The 15,143-nt window shown below is 37.5% G+C and overlaps 1 protein-coding gene across 1 annotated transcript in view; it reads left to right on the forward strand.

Moving 5' to 3' along the window:
• Positions 1–2,022: 2,022 nt before the first annotated feature.
• LOC117993729 (probable G-protein coupled receptor No18) overlaps positions 2,023–15,143 on the forward strand; it is a 54,437-nt gene continuing 41,316 nt past the window's right edge. Inside the window, exon 1 of the mRNA XM_034981542.2 lies at positions 2,023–2,421. The gene's annotated coding sequence lies outside the window, so the exon portion shown is untranslated. The remainder of the gene's footprint in view (positions 2,422–15,143) is intronic.

Below are 15,143 nucleotides of genomic sequence, written 5' to 3' on the forward strand. Positions count from 1 at the left end.
AATATTATGCCATACATACTTATTTAAAAAACGGCCAAGTGCGAGTCAGGCTCGCGCAATGAGGGTTCCGTACTACAGTCGTATTTTTTCGACATTTTGCACGAAAATTCAAAAACTATGATGCATAAAAATAAATAAAAATCTGTTTTAGAATGTACAGATGCATATCATATGATACCCCACTTGATATAGTCACTCACTTCGAAAGTTGAAAATAATAACTATTAGTTCATGACCACAATTTAATTTTTTTTGTGTGATCTAACCCTAAATTCGCGGTTTTCAGATTTTTCCCCAAATGTCAGCTATAAGATCTACCTACCTGCCAAATTTCATGATTCTAGGTCAACGGGAAGTACCCTGTAGGTTTCTTGACAGACAGACGGACAGACAGACAGACAGACAGACAGACAGACAACAAAGTGATCCTATAAGGGTTCCGTTTTTCCTTTTGAGATACGGAACCCTAAAAAGTAAAGGCAGTCCCGCGCATTGCTGGAACGAGCTGCAGGTCAAATCCACGCTTTTTTATCATTTACATAATCTTCATTTGTGTATAAATATGCTTTTTTCAGGAGCATACTTTTAATAAATTTTTTAAACTTGTGTAAACGCAAGTCGAAATTAGATTGAGGAATTTTGTTGTAAAAGGTTATGTACCCATTCCTACAAATGACTTCTGGACTTTCCCGAGGCGGAGCGTATAAAATTTAGGTATCTAAAGTAAAAAAAAATCTAAAAGTAATCCTAATAAAATGCGAAAGTTTGGACGTTTGTTCACGCTACAATGACTGGACTGATTTGGCTGAAAATAACTGAATTAACACCCAGGCTAGTATTTCTCAATTCTTCCGGAAAATCAAAGATTTCCCGCGGGAACCGGCATTGAAATTGAAGCTGTGTTAAATGATCTTCGTTTTGACACTTAGTTGACACATCTTTCATCATTAACATTTAGTTCCGAGTTTAAAGGTGAAGGAAAACATCGTGAGTGAGAGAGAAAACATTGAGAGTTCTTGAGAGTGCACCCCATTGTTCGCTGCATACAAAATAAAAACCGACTTCGTTACACAAACACTAAAAATTGAAAAATAATTTAATTTATTACCGAATATATTATGTATACAAGAGTTAATATAGTTCCATAATAATACTTTTTGGTTCCGGTGCCAATTAGCTTTAGCTGCGCGAATCGTCTAGACTTCATATTTTTATGGGACTCCACAATGGCACCTCATTGGCACCGACCCCAAAAAATATTATTATGGAACTATATTAACTCTTGTATACATAATATATTCGGTAATAAATTAAATTATTTTTCAATTTTTAGTGTTTGTGTAACGAAGTCGGTTTTTATTTTTTTTGTAAAAATTTTTTATTTCACAATTTTTAGTGGCCCCATGGAATTATGCTATGACTGGTTAAAAGTCTACTGTTTACTAAGCTATTACACTGATCGCGAGCAATTTACTCTTATCCGTTGAGGAGTTCCAGTATCTATCTTCGAAGATATTCATCAGATCTTCACCAAATTGAAATGGGACCAACTTTGAAGTATACCCTTTCAAACAAAAAAATAATTTTCAAAATCGGTCTAGGCGTTTTCGAGTTATCGGGGAACATACAAAAAAAAAAAAAAAAAAAAAAAAAAAAAAAAAAAAAAAAGATTCCGACGAATTGAGAACCTCCTCCTTTTTTTGAAGTCGGTTAAAAATGGCGGAGTCGGTAAAGTTCTGCAGAATCTCAATTTAATATATATGTAAAATTTAGCTAAGATAGAGCGTATTTCCAATCAACTATTTTCTATAGGACATTAGGGCAACTCGCTATATCTTTATGGTCGGTAATAGGTTGATGATGATGACGCTTAAGTACATGACGCTCACTGCTGCTATCAGCGCGGCGAAAATGAAGTTGCCTGAAAAACAGGTCGGCAATTGCAGCTCCAGAACTTGTATTAGTAGAGCTCTGTTATTGCAGAGCTTTTTAATTTTGTGCTTTCTATAAAAGGCACTTTACTTCTGGAAATACATTACAATGCAATTATATTCTCCTCTGAAGCAGCTAATCTGTGTAGGTGAAAAGCTTTTTTCAGTAGACAGTAAAATTTCACTGCTTAACTCAGTTGTAACATAACTGCCAATGAGTACAGACGTGCCCTAACATGGTCTCTAATATGACGAAGTACGGTAGATAATTTCTTGTGAAACATATATACGAGGAATTAGTGATTTTATTTCCAGTTAAAATTAAGAGTACAATTTGGAGTATTATTGAAAAATTTTGACGATTTTACTTAGTTAATTTGAGGTGAAAATTACTTTTGAAAGTTTTTGCAAAAGTTTGGTGAAGAAACGAAAAGTGAAGTTTTGGGAATTTTGTTTTGAATTGTTTTCTTTTTTATTGAAACACTTAAATGTGAGTATTTTTATAAATATTTATTACTTGACTAGCTGATGCCCGCAACTTCGTCACACTTTCGCCGTCTTCAACTATAGTATCCATGTAAAAAATCAGGACAATCGGTTTCTCCGATGCGTTGTGATTGAAGGACAAACACAGACCCGTGCTCTATAGTGGGCCGGCTATGGGTTGATCATGATGATAATGAAGTATTAATGTGACGTATAATATAACCCATTCTTTTGTCTATGGGATAGGTAAGCCTACCCGTGCAAAGTCGGGGTGGGTCAAATAGTAGCTATAATACCTATAAGATTCTTATTCCTTGAGTATTAATAGGTTAATAGGTTTTGACGACCTCCCTGGCGCAGTGGTAGGCGCTGTGGTCTTGTTAGTGGGAGGTCCCGGGTTCGATTCCCGGCAGAGGTTAGTAATTTTATAATTTCTAAATTTCTGATCTGGTCTGGTTAATTACCACCCCACCGACAAAGCCGCACGCCAAGCGATTTAGCGTACCGGTTCGATGCCGTGTAAAAACCAAAGGGGTCTGTATGGTTTTAATTAAAAAAAACTGTCATACCACTTCTAGGTTGACCAGCATTCATCTTAGATTGCATCATCACCTACCACCAGGTGAAAACCGGCCAAGTGCGAATCAGACTCGCGCACTGAGGGCTCGACGTAGTACAATCGTATTTTATCGACATTTTGCACGATAAATCAAAAACTACTAACTAGATCTCGTTCAAACCAATTTTAGGCGGAAGTTTGCATGGTAATGTAATGTGCATCATATATTTTTTTTAGTTTTATCATTCTGTTATTTTAGAAGTTACAGGGGGCGGGTGGGGGGGGGACACATTTTCCAATTTTGCGCGCAAACTATTCAGTTTAGAAAAAAATTATATGAGGAACCTCAATATCATTTTTGAAGACCTATCCATAGCTACCTCACAGTTCACACGTATGGTTTTGATGAAAAAAATATTTTGAGTTTCAGTTCTAAGTATGGGGAACGCCAAAATTTATTGTTTTTTTTCTATTTTTGTGTAAAAATCTTAATGCGGTTCACAGAATACATCTACTTACCAAGTTTCAACAGTATATATAGCTCTTATAGTTTCGGAAAAAAGTGGCTGTGACATACGGACGGACAGATAGACGGACAGACAGACGCACATGACGAATCTATAAGGGTTCCGTTTTCTGCCATTTGGCTACGGAACCCTAGAAAGTAGGTAGGTTTACACCTACATTCTTACACTATTTACACTTAGAAACTAATTATTTTACGCCATTAAGTAATTTTCAGTAAGCATACAAAAGCTGCAGGGATTCTAGTTCCTACGTAGGTGCTAGGTACCTAGTACGTAGCTAAGTTGTAAACTTTCGTTAACTTAATCTTAGGTTTCATTAAAGTTAGAAACTTAGTTTACAGCTTATAGGTTTATTGAGAGCTTTAACGTAAGTATAAGTAATACTTAGGTATTATGTTGCTTACAAAGTGCCTTTTTAAAGCAAGTATCCTATTTAATATTATAAATGTGAAAGTGTGGATGTTTGGATGTTTGTTACTCAATCACGCAAAAACGGCTGAACGGATTTGGATGAAATTTGAAATGGAGATAGATTATACCCTGGATTAACACATAGGCTACTTTTTATCCCGCAAAATCAAAGAGTTTCCGCGGGATTTTGAAAAATGTAAATCCACGCGGACGAAGTTGATGCTGATCAACTAGTATAAAAATCTTTTTCTTTCGATTCTTTTGAAAAGCCGATATTTCTTATCGCCAAAATATAATTTTTAGCTGAGGAATGAGGCTTTGATACCTAGTTTTACCCGACTGCGGCGAAGCCCAATGGAAGGTTATGTGTTTGACCTGTATGTCTGTATGTCTGTTCCTGTGTCAGGTCGTAACTACTCAACATTTCCACGTATTGTACGTCATTATGTCTCTCAACAAGTTCAAAGTTTTCATAAAACTTAAACTTATTGAAAAATCCTATTACAATGTAAAGGATTATTTGAATGATGAGAAAGCTTGGGAATGAGTTGCTTAACAGCTTTGTGTTCGTTCTAAGTGATTTTGTAAAGTGGTGATAATAAAAACAATACCCGTCTCAGTTTGTTGTAGGCTCTTCTCAGACCTGAGCGCGTTTGGAACCCTCGTAGCTTTAGTTTTAAGTAGGTACGTATTAATTATCACCACTATATCATATCATCTTATAAATAAAAATTTATGATAATCAGGAAGCGTAAAATTTTACCAGTTCTGAATAAACGATTTGAGTTTGAGTTTGATTAGATTCGTCTTGATATCGCGAGTGTCACTGGGTACCTACCTACCTGAAATTTAAAAAAAAAATGCCGCATTTACCGATATGCAGAGCAAACCGCAGTCGGGGTTTTTTCGAAAACTTTTAGATTGCTTGTTGTATTGAAAACCTGTCAAAACGTTGAAGTAACTTTTTTTTTGTAAAAATTGGAGGGCTGGCGACATGCTGGCGTAGAAACTTCTATAACTGTGCCTGTCAACTATTTTGAGGGTTCCGTATCGAATGGTGCCAACGGGACCCTATTACTGAGCCTCTACTTTCCGTCCTAGCGTCCCTTTCTCTGTCCCTGCAGAGTTAGCCCTTGACTGCAATCTCACCTGGTGGTAAGTGATGATGCAGTCTAAGATGGAAGCGGGCTAACCTGGGGTATGATAGTTTTTAGTAATAGAATAGAATAGAATAGAATGTTTTTTTATTCATGTAAACTTTTTACAAGTACTTATGAATAGTCAGGTATTAATTTACCACTGGTTTGGAATGCCGTTCCTACCGAGAAGAACCAGCAAGAAACTCGGCGGTTGCTCTTTTGTTTGATAAACCCATGCCCCTTTGATTTCTACACGGCATCGTACCCGAACGCTAAATCGCGTGGCGGCACGGCTTTGCCGGTAGGGTGGTAACCCACTGCCGAAGCCTCTCACCAGACAAATATGTTCTGCATTTTCCTGACATGTTAATTCATCGTTTTTTATAAAGAGGCTCTACTCATTAAGAGCTCGCCCACGAGTGGAATAAGAGACGGCTGTATCATCGCTTCGTATGGAAATTTGTTTGATGCTTACGCTTGCAAGGGCATTCATCATACTTCCATACCACCTACTTACTTAACCCTAGAAAGATAACCATAGCCACTGCCAGACACACTTTGAAGATAACCATACGCTTTAGAGGCGCTCACTTTTTAAATGCATTTTTTTACCTATTTTCGTTATTATAGTAGACATTTTATTTTATTATCTTAGAAGGTAGGTATATTTATAGCTTTAAGAAAAAAATACAGTTAAATTTTAATTAGTAACTACAATTAGCCTCAATAGCTCAACGGTTAGAGGAGCGGACTGAAATCCGAAATGTCGCCTGCTCAAACCCCGCGCGTTGCACTATTGTCGTACCTACTCCTAGCACAAGCTTGACGCTTAGTTGGAGGAGAAAGGGGAATATTAGTCATCATTGGCTAATATTCTTTATAAAATAAAATAAAAATTAAGTCTGAAACAGTTTATAATTTTGCAAGGAAAGGATAAAAGGAATAACAGTAATAAATAAATTAACGACGTGCAAAAGGGTCACACGCATGTAGGTACCTACAATATTACTTAGGGCAATTATGAAAGGGCATTCTCCTCGGAAAATTATAAAGTTCATTCAACTTTATTTTGGTTATCAAATTATCTAAATTCTAAATATATTCTTAAATATATTGGAGGGTCGATATTGAAAGAGTTCTTACTGTCTATAGACTCCGTGAAAAGAAACGTATGAGTTTTACTCTACGGAAGGTAGCCATCTTTATTTTAGTTGTCAGAGTTGGACTTTGACACGCACGAATTTTGTTGTCGTTCACAATTTTCTCTCGCGTTAAATTAATTAAGTATCAGATTATAGCTTAGCTAATTATTATTCTTTGAGATAGGTAGGTAGTTTCTTAATCGTGATATTTAATTCGGTGATTGTGATATAGTTAGAACAGTAATTGTTCGATGCTAATGTACATTGTGTTAAATCGTAACATCTGGTGCCATCCAGTGACTTTGTCTGCAAAGCACTATTAATAATGTTCGCGTAGTTGTTTGACGAATATGGAATACTAATTATTGGTGAATATTAGAGTAATTCGTGAGTTAACGTTTGGCTCAGTGGATAGATTATTATAAGGACATCCGTTAAGGTTATTTCTGCAGACGCTAGTGATTTAGAGTGTAATTGGAGATATACCGGCAGTTGAGATAATGATTAGTTTGAAGTGATAGCTTAGTGTGATAGTAACTTGAAGTTAACTTTGATAGTAGGTACCCGCTTTAGAATCGTATAACCCGGTTGGTAAAGAATCATTGATGACTCTCGTGTAATGTTGAAATGGATTAGACAATGAGTTGCCCATGAGATCGAATAGCTTACATTCTACCTGGTTTCTGTTGTGATCGCTTATTTGGGTGGATAGTAGTCGTGGCGCGTGTGGCGCACGATGCTATGGTGTTCTGTATGCAGATGTGCACAGAGTGGAGAAGGTAGAGCTATTGCGATATTCTGAATTAGTAATGAGAAGTCAATTATAAGATCTGGTTTAGATCGTAAGAGAGTCGATGCAATGATCCTTTTAAGAGCGTTCATGAAGTTGTGATTGATTACCTTGAGATGATTAGATAACGGAGTAGGTCGTGACTTGATTGAGAGGTTGCAATAGCAATTGCGCCCTAATCACACGATGTGGTGTTTAGCTTAGGTTAGCTAGTTTAGAGTGAGGTGAGGGGTCGCTGTGAGGGGTGGTTGGAGGCGACCATAGGTAGGGTTAGGTTAGGGTGATCTGGTTGTGTTACGTTGATGGTTTCCATGTGCGATACGTTACTGAGAACTATTTGTAAAGAACATGGATTAAAGTACCTACCTATTAATTACTACCTTCTGATGTCGGCTAAAGATGAATAATAATTATCAGCCATCTTCCTGTTCTCCGACATCAGAAGTGGGATACACGATTTATGCCCACATTTTCGAAAATCATTGCAACACTAGCTTTGTTTAAAAAAAAAAAAAAAGTTACAAGATTTTTTTTTTTATTTATTTGTGCAAGACATGTTTTCAATTTTAATACCCACACGTGGTCTTTCTTGAAAAGCTTGATTTACTTTTGTGTGTTTTGAATAAAAAGAGAAAGAAAGAAGGATTATTTTGTGTAGAGATGCGCTAAGGAGTGGTGAAAGTGGCCGTGATTTAATGGAGTTAAACTCAAAACTCGAATCATTTATTCAAAATAGTTAAGTTTAGTTAATTTACAATTTTGACTGTCAGTTGTTGGAGTTATGTGGTATGGTGGTGATGGTGAATTGTGTAAGCTTGGAGCTAAGGCTACGAGGGTTCCAAACTACTTGGTTTCCTTACTAAATGTTTATAGCATTGGGAGTGTGATGTCCCAGCACGGTTGTCATCTAATTTAATAGCTAGTGGTCTGATGTTTTCAGCTGCTGAGATTGACTATCTAGCACTCTCAGATCATGATGCTACTTGGGCATTGGCAGTAAGGGTTGAAAAAAAAGTGCGATATAGGTCTGCATGGTCTTAATATGGGAGGGACTACAACGGGGATAATACGAAATAATTTTATTCATGAAATTTATCTAGTCCCTTACATTTTCGAATATTCGGAAAGCGTCGGCGAGGCATTTGATTCCTTTCATGATGTTGTATAACTTTTCTATGTGCTGTGTTTACCCTTTAAGAAGGTGAAAATGGATAATTGTAATAATAAAACGGTATGGTTGACTGAAGGGATTTTTGGTATAATAGAGTCACCGAGTGACACTGAAGCTGGGCTAAGATGAGATGAGGACTGGCTCTGTAGAGGAGTGCGCTATTCGCCTATGCAGTGTATTTGCAGACATAGTGAATCAGTCGTTTGAATAAGGGGTTTTAGGGGTTGCTAGGCAACTTAAAAATTTCTATAGTTACCATTCCTGTAGCCCGTGTTCAAAAAAAAGGCGATTGATGTGGCACCGTACTATAACATTGGTGCCAATATTAGCGGGAATGATTGGAAAGGTAATGGTGAAACGTCTCAAAAAAAAAATTCGATGCCAATGGTGTGCTCGTGGATGAACGATTTGGTTTTTGCAATGACAGCTCCACTGTTGAGGATTGTTTCTGTTTAAGTGGAATAGATAATGATAGCCTGAATAACAGGGTACCTATTGCTATTATTTTTCAGGATGTGACTAAGGCTTTTGACTTTGTGAATGATAAAATATTATTGGATAAATTAGATGGATATTGTGTTGAAAGAAGAGCTTATGAATGGATAGAGTCGTATTTGAATGGACCGAAAATGTGCGCTGGGATTGCTAGAATGAAAAATAATACCAAAGGGTGTACGGATCTCCACTGGAATGTGATAAGCGAGGGGTACCTCAGACTGTATGGTATGTGTGGTGTATTAGAATCCTTCCGTTTGAACTGACTTCAAAAACGGAGGAGGTTTTTAAATTCGCCGGAATATTTGTTTTTTTTTTTGTAACTTGTATTGGTGACATTACGATAGCGACCACTGTTCGTTGTGTATTGTTTGCAGATGATAGAATAATGTTGAAGGAATGTAGGAATGGGAATTGAACGGCGCTTTGGAGGATAATTAATTGAATTAGTAATAATGACTTGGAAGTGCGCTTAAATAAAACTAAAATGATGCAGTTCATGATCATGCGACGATGGAGAGGGTTGATGAGCTAAAGTTTTTGGGAATAATTTGCGACAGGAACTCTAATTTGAGGGTGCACATTAGGTGTGTGTGCTGAATTGGACGAATTTGTGTATGCGTGGGGACGTCTGGTGCAGATGATATAATTGAATGCGGCTTTGGGTGCATCCCACGGATGTGTATCATCCGTGTTGTCGTATGGATTGACATTGTAGGGTAATTACGTTGATGCTAAAAGGGCATTTCGACTTCAAAGGAAGTGCATAAGGACTGTCTGTGTTATGGGTCTGTTCGATTGCTGTATGCCGTTATAAAAAAAATGGGGGTCCTTCCACTGTGATGCATAGAGGATATGGGCGTATTTATTAGGAGATGTCAAAAATATTTCCAACGAGATTATGAGGTAAGGATGAGTGGGTCGGTTGGATGCACGAACGAGCTATGCATTTCAGAATGTCACAGTGGTACATGCATGAAAAGCGTTTGCGCTATGGCTGTAAAAAAAAAATGAACAATAAGCTGCCGATTGACCTCAAAAGGATGAGTTTGGATGTGTATAAGGAAGAGCTTAGTGAATTGCTTTTGGAAAAGTGCTATTGCGACGTTAAAGAATATTTGATTTATAAAAATGGGTTGTCTAAACGGCGAGGTGGCCATTTAGATGATAAACGGCGAGGTGGCTGTTTTGAAAAAAAAAGGGGGTTATCTAAAAGGCGAGGTGGCCATTTAGATAATAAACGGCGAGGTGGCTGTTTTGAAAAAAAAGGGAGTTGTCTAAAAGGCGAGGTGGCCATTTAGATAATAAACGGCGAGGTGGCTGTTTTGAAAAAAAGGGAGTTGTCTAAAAGGCGAGGTGGCCATTTAGATGATAAACGGCGAGGTGGCTGTTCCGATGATGGATGGACGGCGGCGTGGCCGTTTCAGCTGAGGGGAGTTAGCTTGGTGTATAGTGTGGTGGGTGTTTGGAACAGGTGATAGGATCAGTAGCGGGGTACTGCTGGAGTTCGGGTTTTATGAGACATAATTATGAGCGGTGAGTCTATTATGGCAAATGGTGCAGTGTGTTTTAGAAGTTGCTACTATGGATAAAGTTGGGCTATGCTTTGGTTGTGTCATGCTTGTTTTATTTGTAATGGTTGTGATATGCATGCTTTAGAATATGTGGTTTGTGTGCTTGTGCTGATTGTCAGGATGAACGAGCGGATGTTCTGACGGTTATAAAATGTTTGTGCTTGATACATACTAGCGCCCGAGGACGGTCGCATGTCAGAATGGCCGTATTGGAGGGTCGATATTGAAAGAGTTCTTACTGTCTATAGACTCCGTGAAAAGAAACGTATGAGTTTTACTCTACGGAAGGTAGCCATCTTTATTTTAGTTGTCAGAGTTGGACTTTGACACGCACGAATTTTGTTGTCGTTCACAATTTTCTCTCGCGTTAAATTAATTAAGTATCAGATTATAGCTTAGCTAATTATTATTCTTTGAGATAGGTAGGTAGTTTCTTAATCGTGATATTTAATTCGGTGATTGTGATATAGTTAGAACAGTAATTGTTCGATGCTAATGTACATTGTGTTAAATCGTAACATCTGGTGCCATCCAGTGACTTTGTCTGCAAAGCACTATTAATAATGTTCGCGTAGTTGTTTGACGAATATGGAATACTAATTATTGGTGAATATTAGAGTAATTCGTGAGTTAACGTTTGGCTCAGTGGATAGATTATTATAAGGACATCCGTTAAGGTTATTTCTGCAGACGCTAGTGATTTAGAGTGTAATTGGAGATATACCGGCAGTTGAGATAATGATTAGTTTGAAGTGATAGCTTAGTGTGATAGTAACTTGAAGTTAACTTTGATAGTAGGTACCCGCTTTAGAATCGTATAACCCGGTTGGTAAAGAATCATTGATGACTCTCGTGTAATGTTGAAATGGATTAGACAATGAGTTGCCCATGAGATCGAATAGCTTACATTCTACCTGGTTTCTGTTGTGATCGCTTATTTGGGTGGATAGTAGTCGTGGCGCGTGTGGCGCACGATGCTATGGTGTTCTGTATGCAGATGTGCACAGAGTGGAGAAGGTAGAGCTATTGCGATATTCTGAATTAGTAATGAGAAGTCAATTATAAGATCTGGTTTAGATCGTAAGAGAGTCGATGCAATGATCCTTTTAAGAGCGTTCATGAAGTTGTGATTGATTACCTTGAGATGATTAGATAACGGAGTAGGTCGTGACTTGATTGAGAGGTTGCAATAGCAATTGCGCCCTAATCACACGATGTGGTGTTTAGCTTAGGTTAGCTAGTTTAGAGTGAGGTGAGGGGTCGCTGTGAGGGGTGGTTGGAGGCGACCATAGGTAGGGTTAGGTTAGGGTGATCTGGTTGTGTTACGTTGATGGTTTCCATGTGCGATACGTTACTGAGAACTATTTGTAAAGAACATGGATTAAAGTACCTACCTATTAATTACTACCTTCTGATGTCGGCTAAAGATGAATAATAATTATCAGCCATCTTCCTGTTCTCCGACAAATATATAAAATGAAAAGGTGACTGACTGACGGATCTATCAACGCACAGCTCAAACTACTGGACGGATCGGGCTGAAATTTGGCATGCAGATAGCTATTCTGACGCAGGCATCCGCTAAGAAAGGATTTTTGAAAATTCAACCTCTAAGGGAGTGAAATAGAGTAGTAATATACAGATAATTGTGTAGTGTGACGAAGTCGCGAGCATAAGCTTATCTTATAAAGATTCATCATCATCATCATCATCATCATCATCATGATCAACCCATCGCCGGCTCACTACAGAGAACGGGTCTCCTCTTAGAATAAGAAGGGGTTTGGCAATAGTCTACCACGCTGCCCAAGTACGGATTGGCAGACTTCACACACCTATGAGAACATTATGGAGAACTAACCCTAACTCACTCTAGTTGACTCTAGTTCACTAAGCGGTGAATATAAGTCTAAATACTAATCTTGTGCCTGAGTGTTCTCAAATAATATGTGTGAATTTCATTTCGCACTTGGCCAGCGTGGTGCACTATGGCCTAAACCCTTTTGTATACCAAAGCGGTCCTGTATTTGCTACGCATTGCCTCGGAAACTCTCAAATGAGAGGATTTTTTTCCGACCTAATTCACATTATTTCAATGTCTCTAGGGATCTCTAATTTTTTGAGAATCAAACTATAGCTATAAACCTTCCTCTTGAATCACTCTATCAATTGATAAAACCGCATTAAAAGCCGTTGCGTAGTTTAAAAGATCTACGCGTTCATACATACATACAGACGCGGAAAGCGACTTTATTTTATACTATGTAGAGAAAGATAATGATATTGTTATGAAGTAATAATTAGGTATAGTGTAACAGAAATGACATTAGGACCTTCTTAATTATCGTCTAATTAGCTTACCAAGGATTAAGTTTCATCTAAGTAGCTGTACGCTATAAGCTTTAAGCTGTGTTAGTTTAGTGGTAAGGACGTCCGCCACCTAATCGGAGGTCATGGGTTCGATCCTGGTTACGCACCTCTAACGTTACGGAGTAAGTGCGTTTTAAGTACCTAATTAGTTTTAATAGCTTAATTAGTAGCTAAGTTTTCCTCTTCCCAGGAAAAAAAACCAGTCAAGTGCGAGTCAGGCTCGCGCAATGAGGGTTCCGTACTACAGTTGTAATTTTTTCGACATTTTGCACGATAACTCAAAAACTATGATGCATAAAAATAAATAAAAATCTGTTTTAGAATGTACAGATGAAGACCTTTCATATGATACCCCACTTGATATAGTCACTCACTTCGAAAGTTGGAAATACTAATTATTAGTTCATGACCACAATTTAATTTTTTTGTGTGATCTAGCCCTAAATTCACGGTTTTCAGATTTTTCCCCAAATGCCAGCTAAAAGATCTACCTACCTGCCAAATTTCATGATTCTCGGGAAGTACCCTGTAGGTTTCTTGACAGACAGACAGACAAAAAAGTGATCCTATAAGGGTTCCGTTTTTCCTTTTGAGGTAAGGAACCCTAAAAAGTACCTAATTAAAATATATCGCTAATTGCTTTAACGGTGAAGGAAATCATCGTGAGGAAACCTGCAAGTTCTCCATAATGTTCTCAAAGGTGAGTGAAGTTGGACATGCGTTGTAAACTATGACCTAGCTCCATCTCACTCTGAGAGGAGACCCGTGCTTTGTAGTGAGCCGGCGATGGGTACAGTACGCGGCAGATAGTAATGTACATCAACCTTTAGCAGATTTGTAGAGCATATTGTCTTTATCGCTGAGACCGACAAAATGTCACATAGGTATGAGTGACAGAGACAACGCTTTACAAAGCCGAAATGTCATTCTAAAGGCCAATATACATTACTTTCTGTCACGTACTATAATAATATTAGTACCCGGACTGAGAACCGTGCTCTGTAGCAGATGGGTTGATGATGATGATGATGATGACATCTCGTTAGCAATATCAATCCTAGTAATATTTCTAATAAAATCGATCTGAATATCAAGATCGACTTTTCACGTTATATTACGTGATTAACTTTGGAAAGACCACGTGCGTTTTCTATTAAAATGTGGATTAATTAATTATTATCCATTTTTTTTTTTTTTTTTTTTTTTTTTTTTTTTTTTTTTTTTTTTTTTTTTTTTTTTTTTTTTTTTAATTTTTTAATTTTTTTTTTTGTAGAGACAAACAGTTACAATAAGTTAGCTAGATAGTATATATATAAAAACACTTAAACCAAAGCAGTCTCCAATGAGAAATAGTCCCCATTCAATCAGCTTGATTATAATAATCAAGCTGATTGAATGGGGAATGACTGTTAATCTAGATTGATTTATCAATCTATATCTACGCGAAAGTGTGTTTGTTCGTTTGTTTTTCCTTCTAATATAATAATAGCAAAGAAATAGTTGAATGGACGGAGAGTAACGTATTAGGTATGCTACTTTTTATCTTGGAAAACCAAAGAGTTCCCCCGGGATTATAAAAAAAAAACTGCTAGTTTTGTTGTATTTCAAAAGAGTAAGAGAGCATTTTTGATGAAAGCTCTCACTCGGCTTGATTTCTTCCAATAATATGTTAAATAATCCATACTAATATTATAAATGCTAAAGTATGTCTGTCTGTCTGTCTGTCTGTCTGCTAGCTTTTCACGGCTCAACCGTTCAACCGATTTTGACGAAATTTGGTACAGAGATAGCTTGCATCCCGGGGAAGGACATTGGCTACTTTTTATCCCGGAAAATTAAAGAGTTCCCACGGGATTTTTAAAAACTTAATTCCACGCGGACGAAGTCGCGGGCATCAGCTAGTAACAAATAATTATGAACGTGAAACGTCATAATTCAGTAAATATTAACGCAAAGCTATACGAGAGGGGAACTCCACATCAATGGTCTATACGTATAAACCTTCCTCATGAATCATCATTAAATATATAAGAGGAAAGGACTGACTGAGTCACAGACTGAGTGACTGACTGACTGACTGACTGACAGACTGGTCTATCAACGCACAGCTCAAACTACTGGACGGATTGGACTGAAATTTGGCAAGCAGATAACTATTATGAGGTAGGCATCCGCTAAGAAAGGATTTTTGAAAATTCAACCCCTAAGGAGGTGAAATAGGGGTTTGAAATTTGTGCAGATACTCAGATAGCTATTACGACGTAGGCATCCGTTTTGAAAATTCAATTTAAGATTAAGATTTAAGATTTCGACGCAACAGACTTCCGTTTTTAAAGGCGGCAATTACAAGTACGATAACATTGTGCGGAATGAGGGTATCGAATGGGCGTAGGCCGACTTTTATGCTAAGCAACTGCCTAAGCTTGGCGATCAGGGGTGTCCGGCTATTAGGCGTCTATAATAGCAATAGCATGCAATATGATATGATATACCTAACAACGTGTACATAGTTTTGTTAAAATTATGCACATTAAATACTTACTTAGTC

This window comes from Maniola hyperantus, chromosome 24 (genome assembly GCF_902806685.2).
Source record: "Maniola hyperantus chromosome 24, iAphHyp1.2, whole genome shotgun sequence".
Lineage (NCBI taxonomy): Eukaryota > Metazoa > Arthropoda > Insecta > Lepidoptera > Nymphalidae > Maniola > Maniola hyperantus.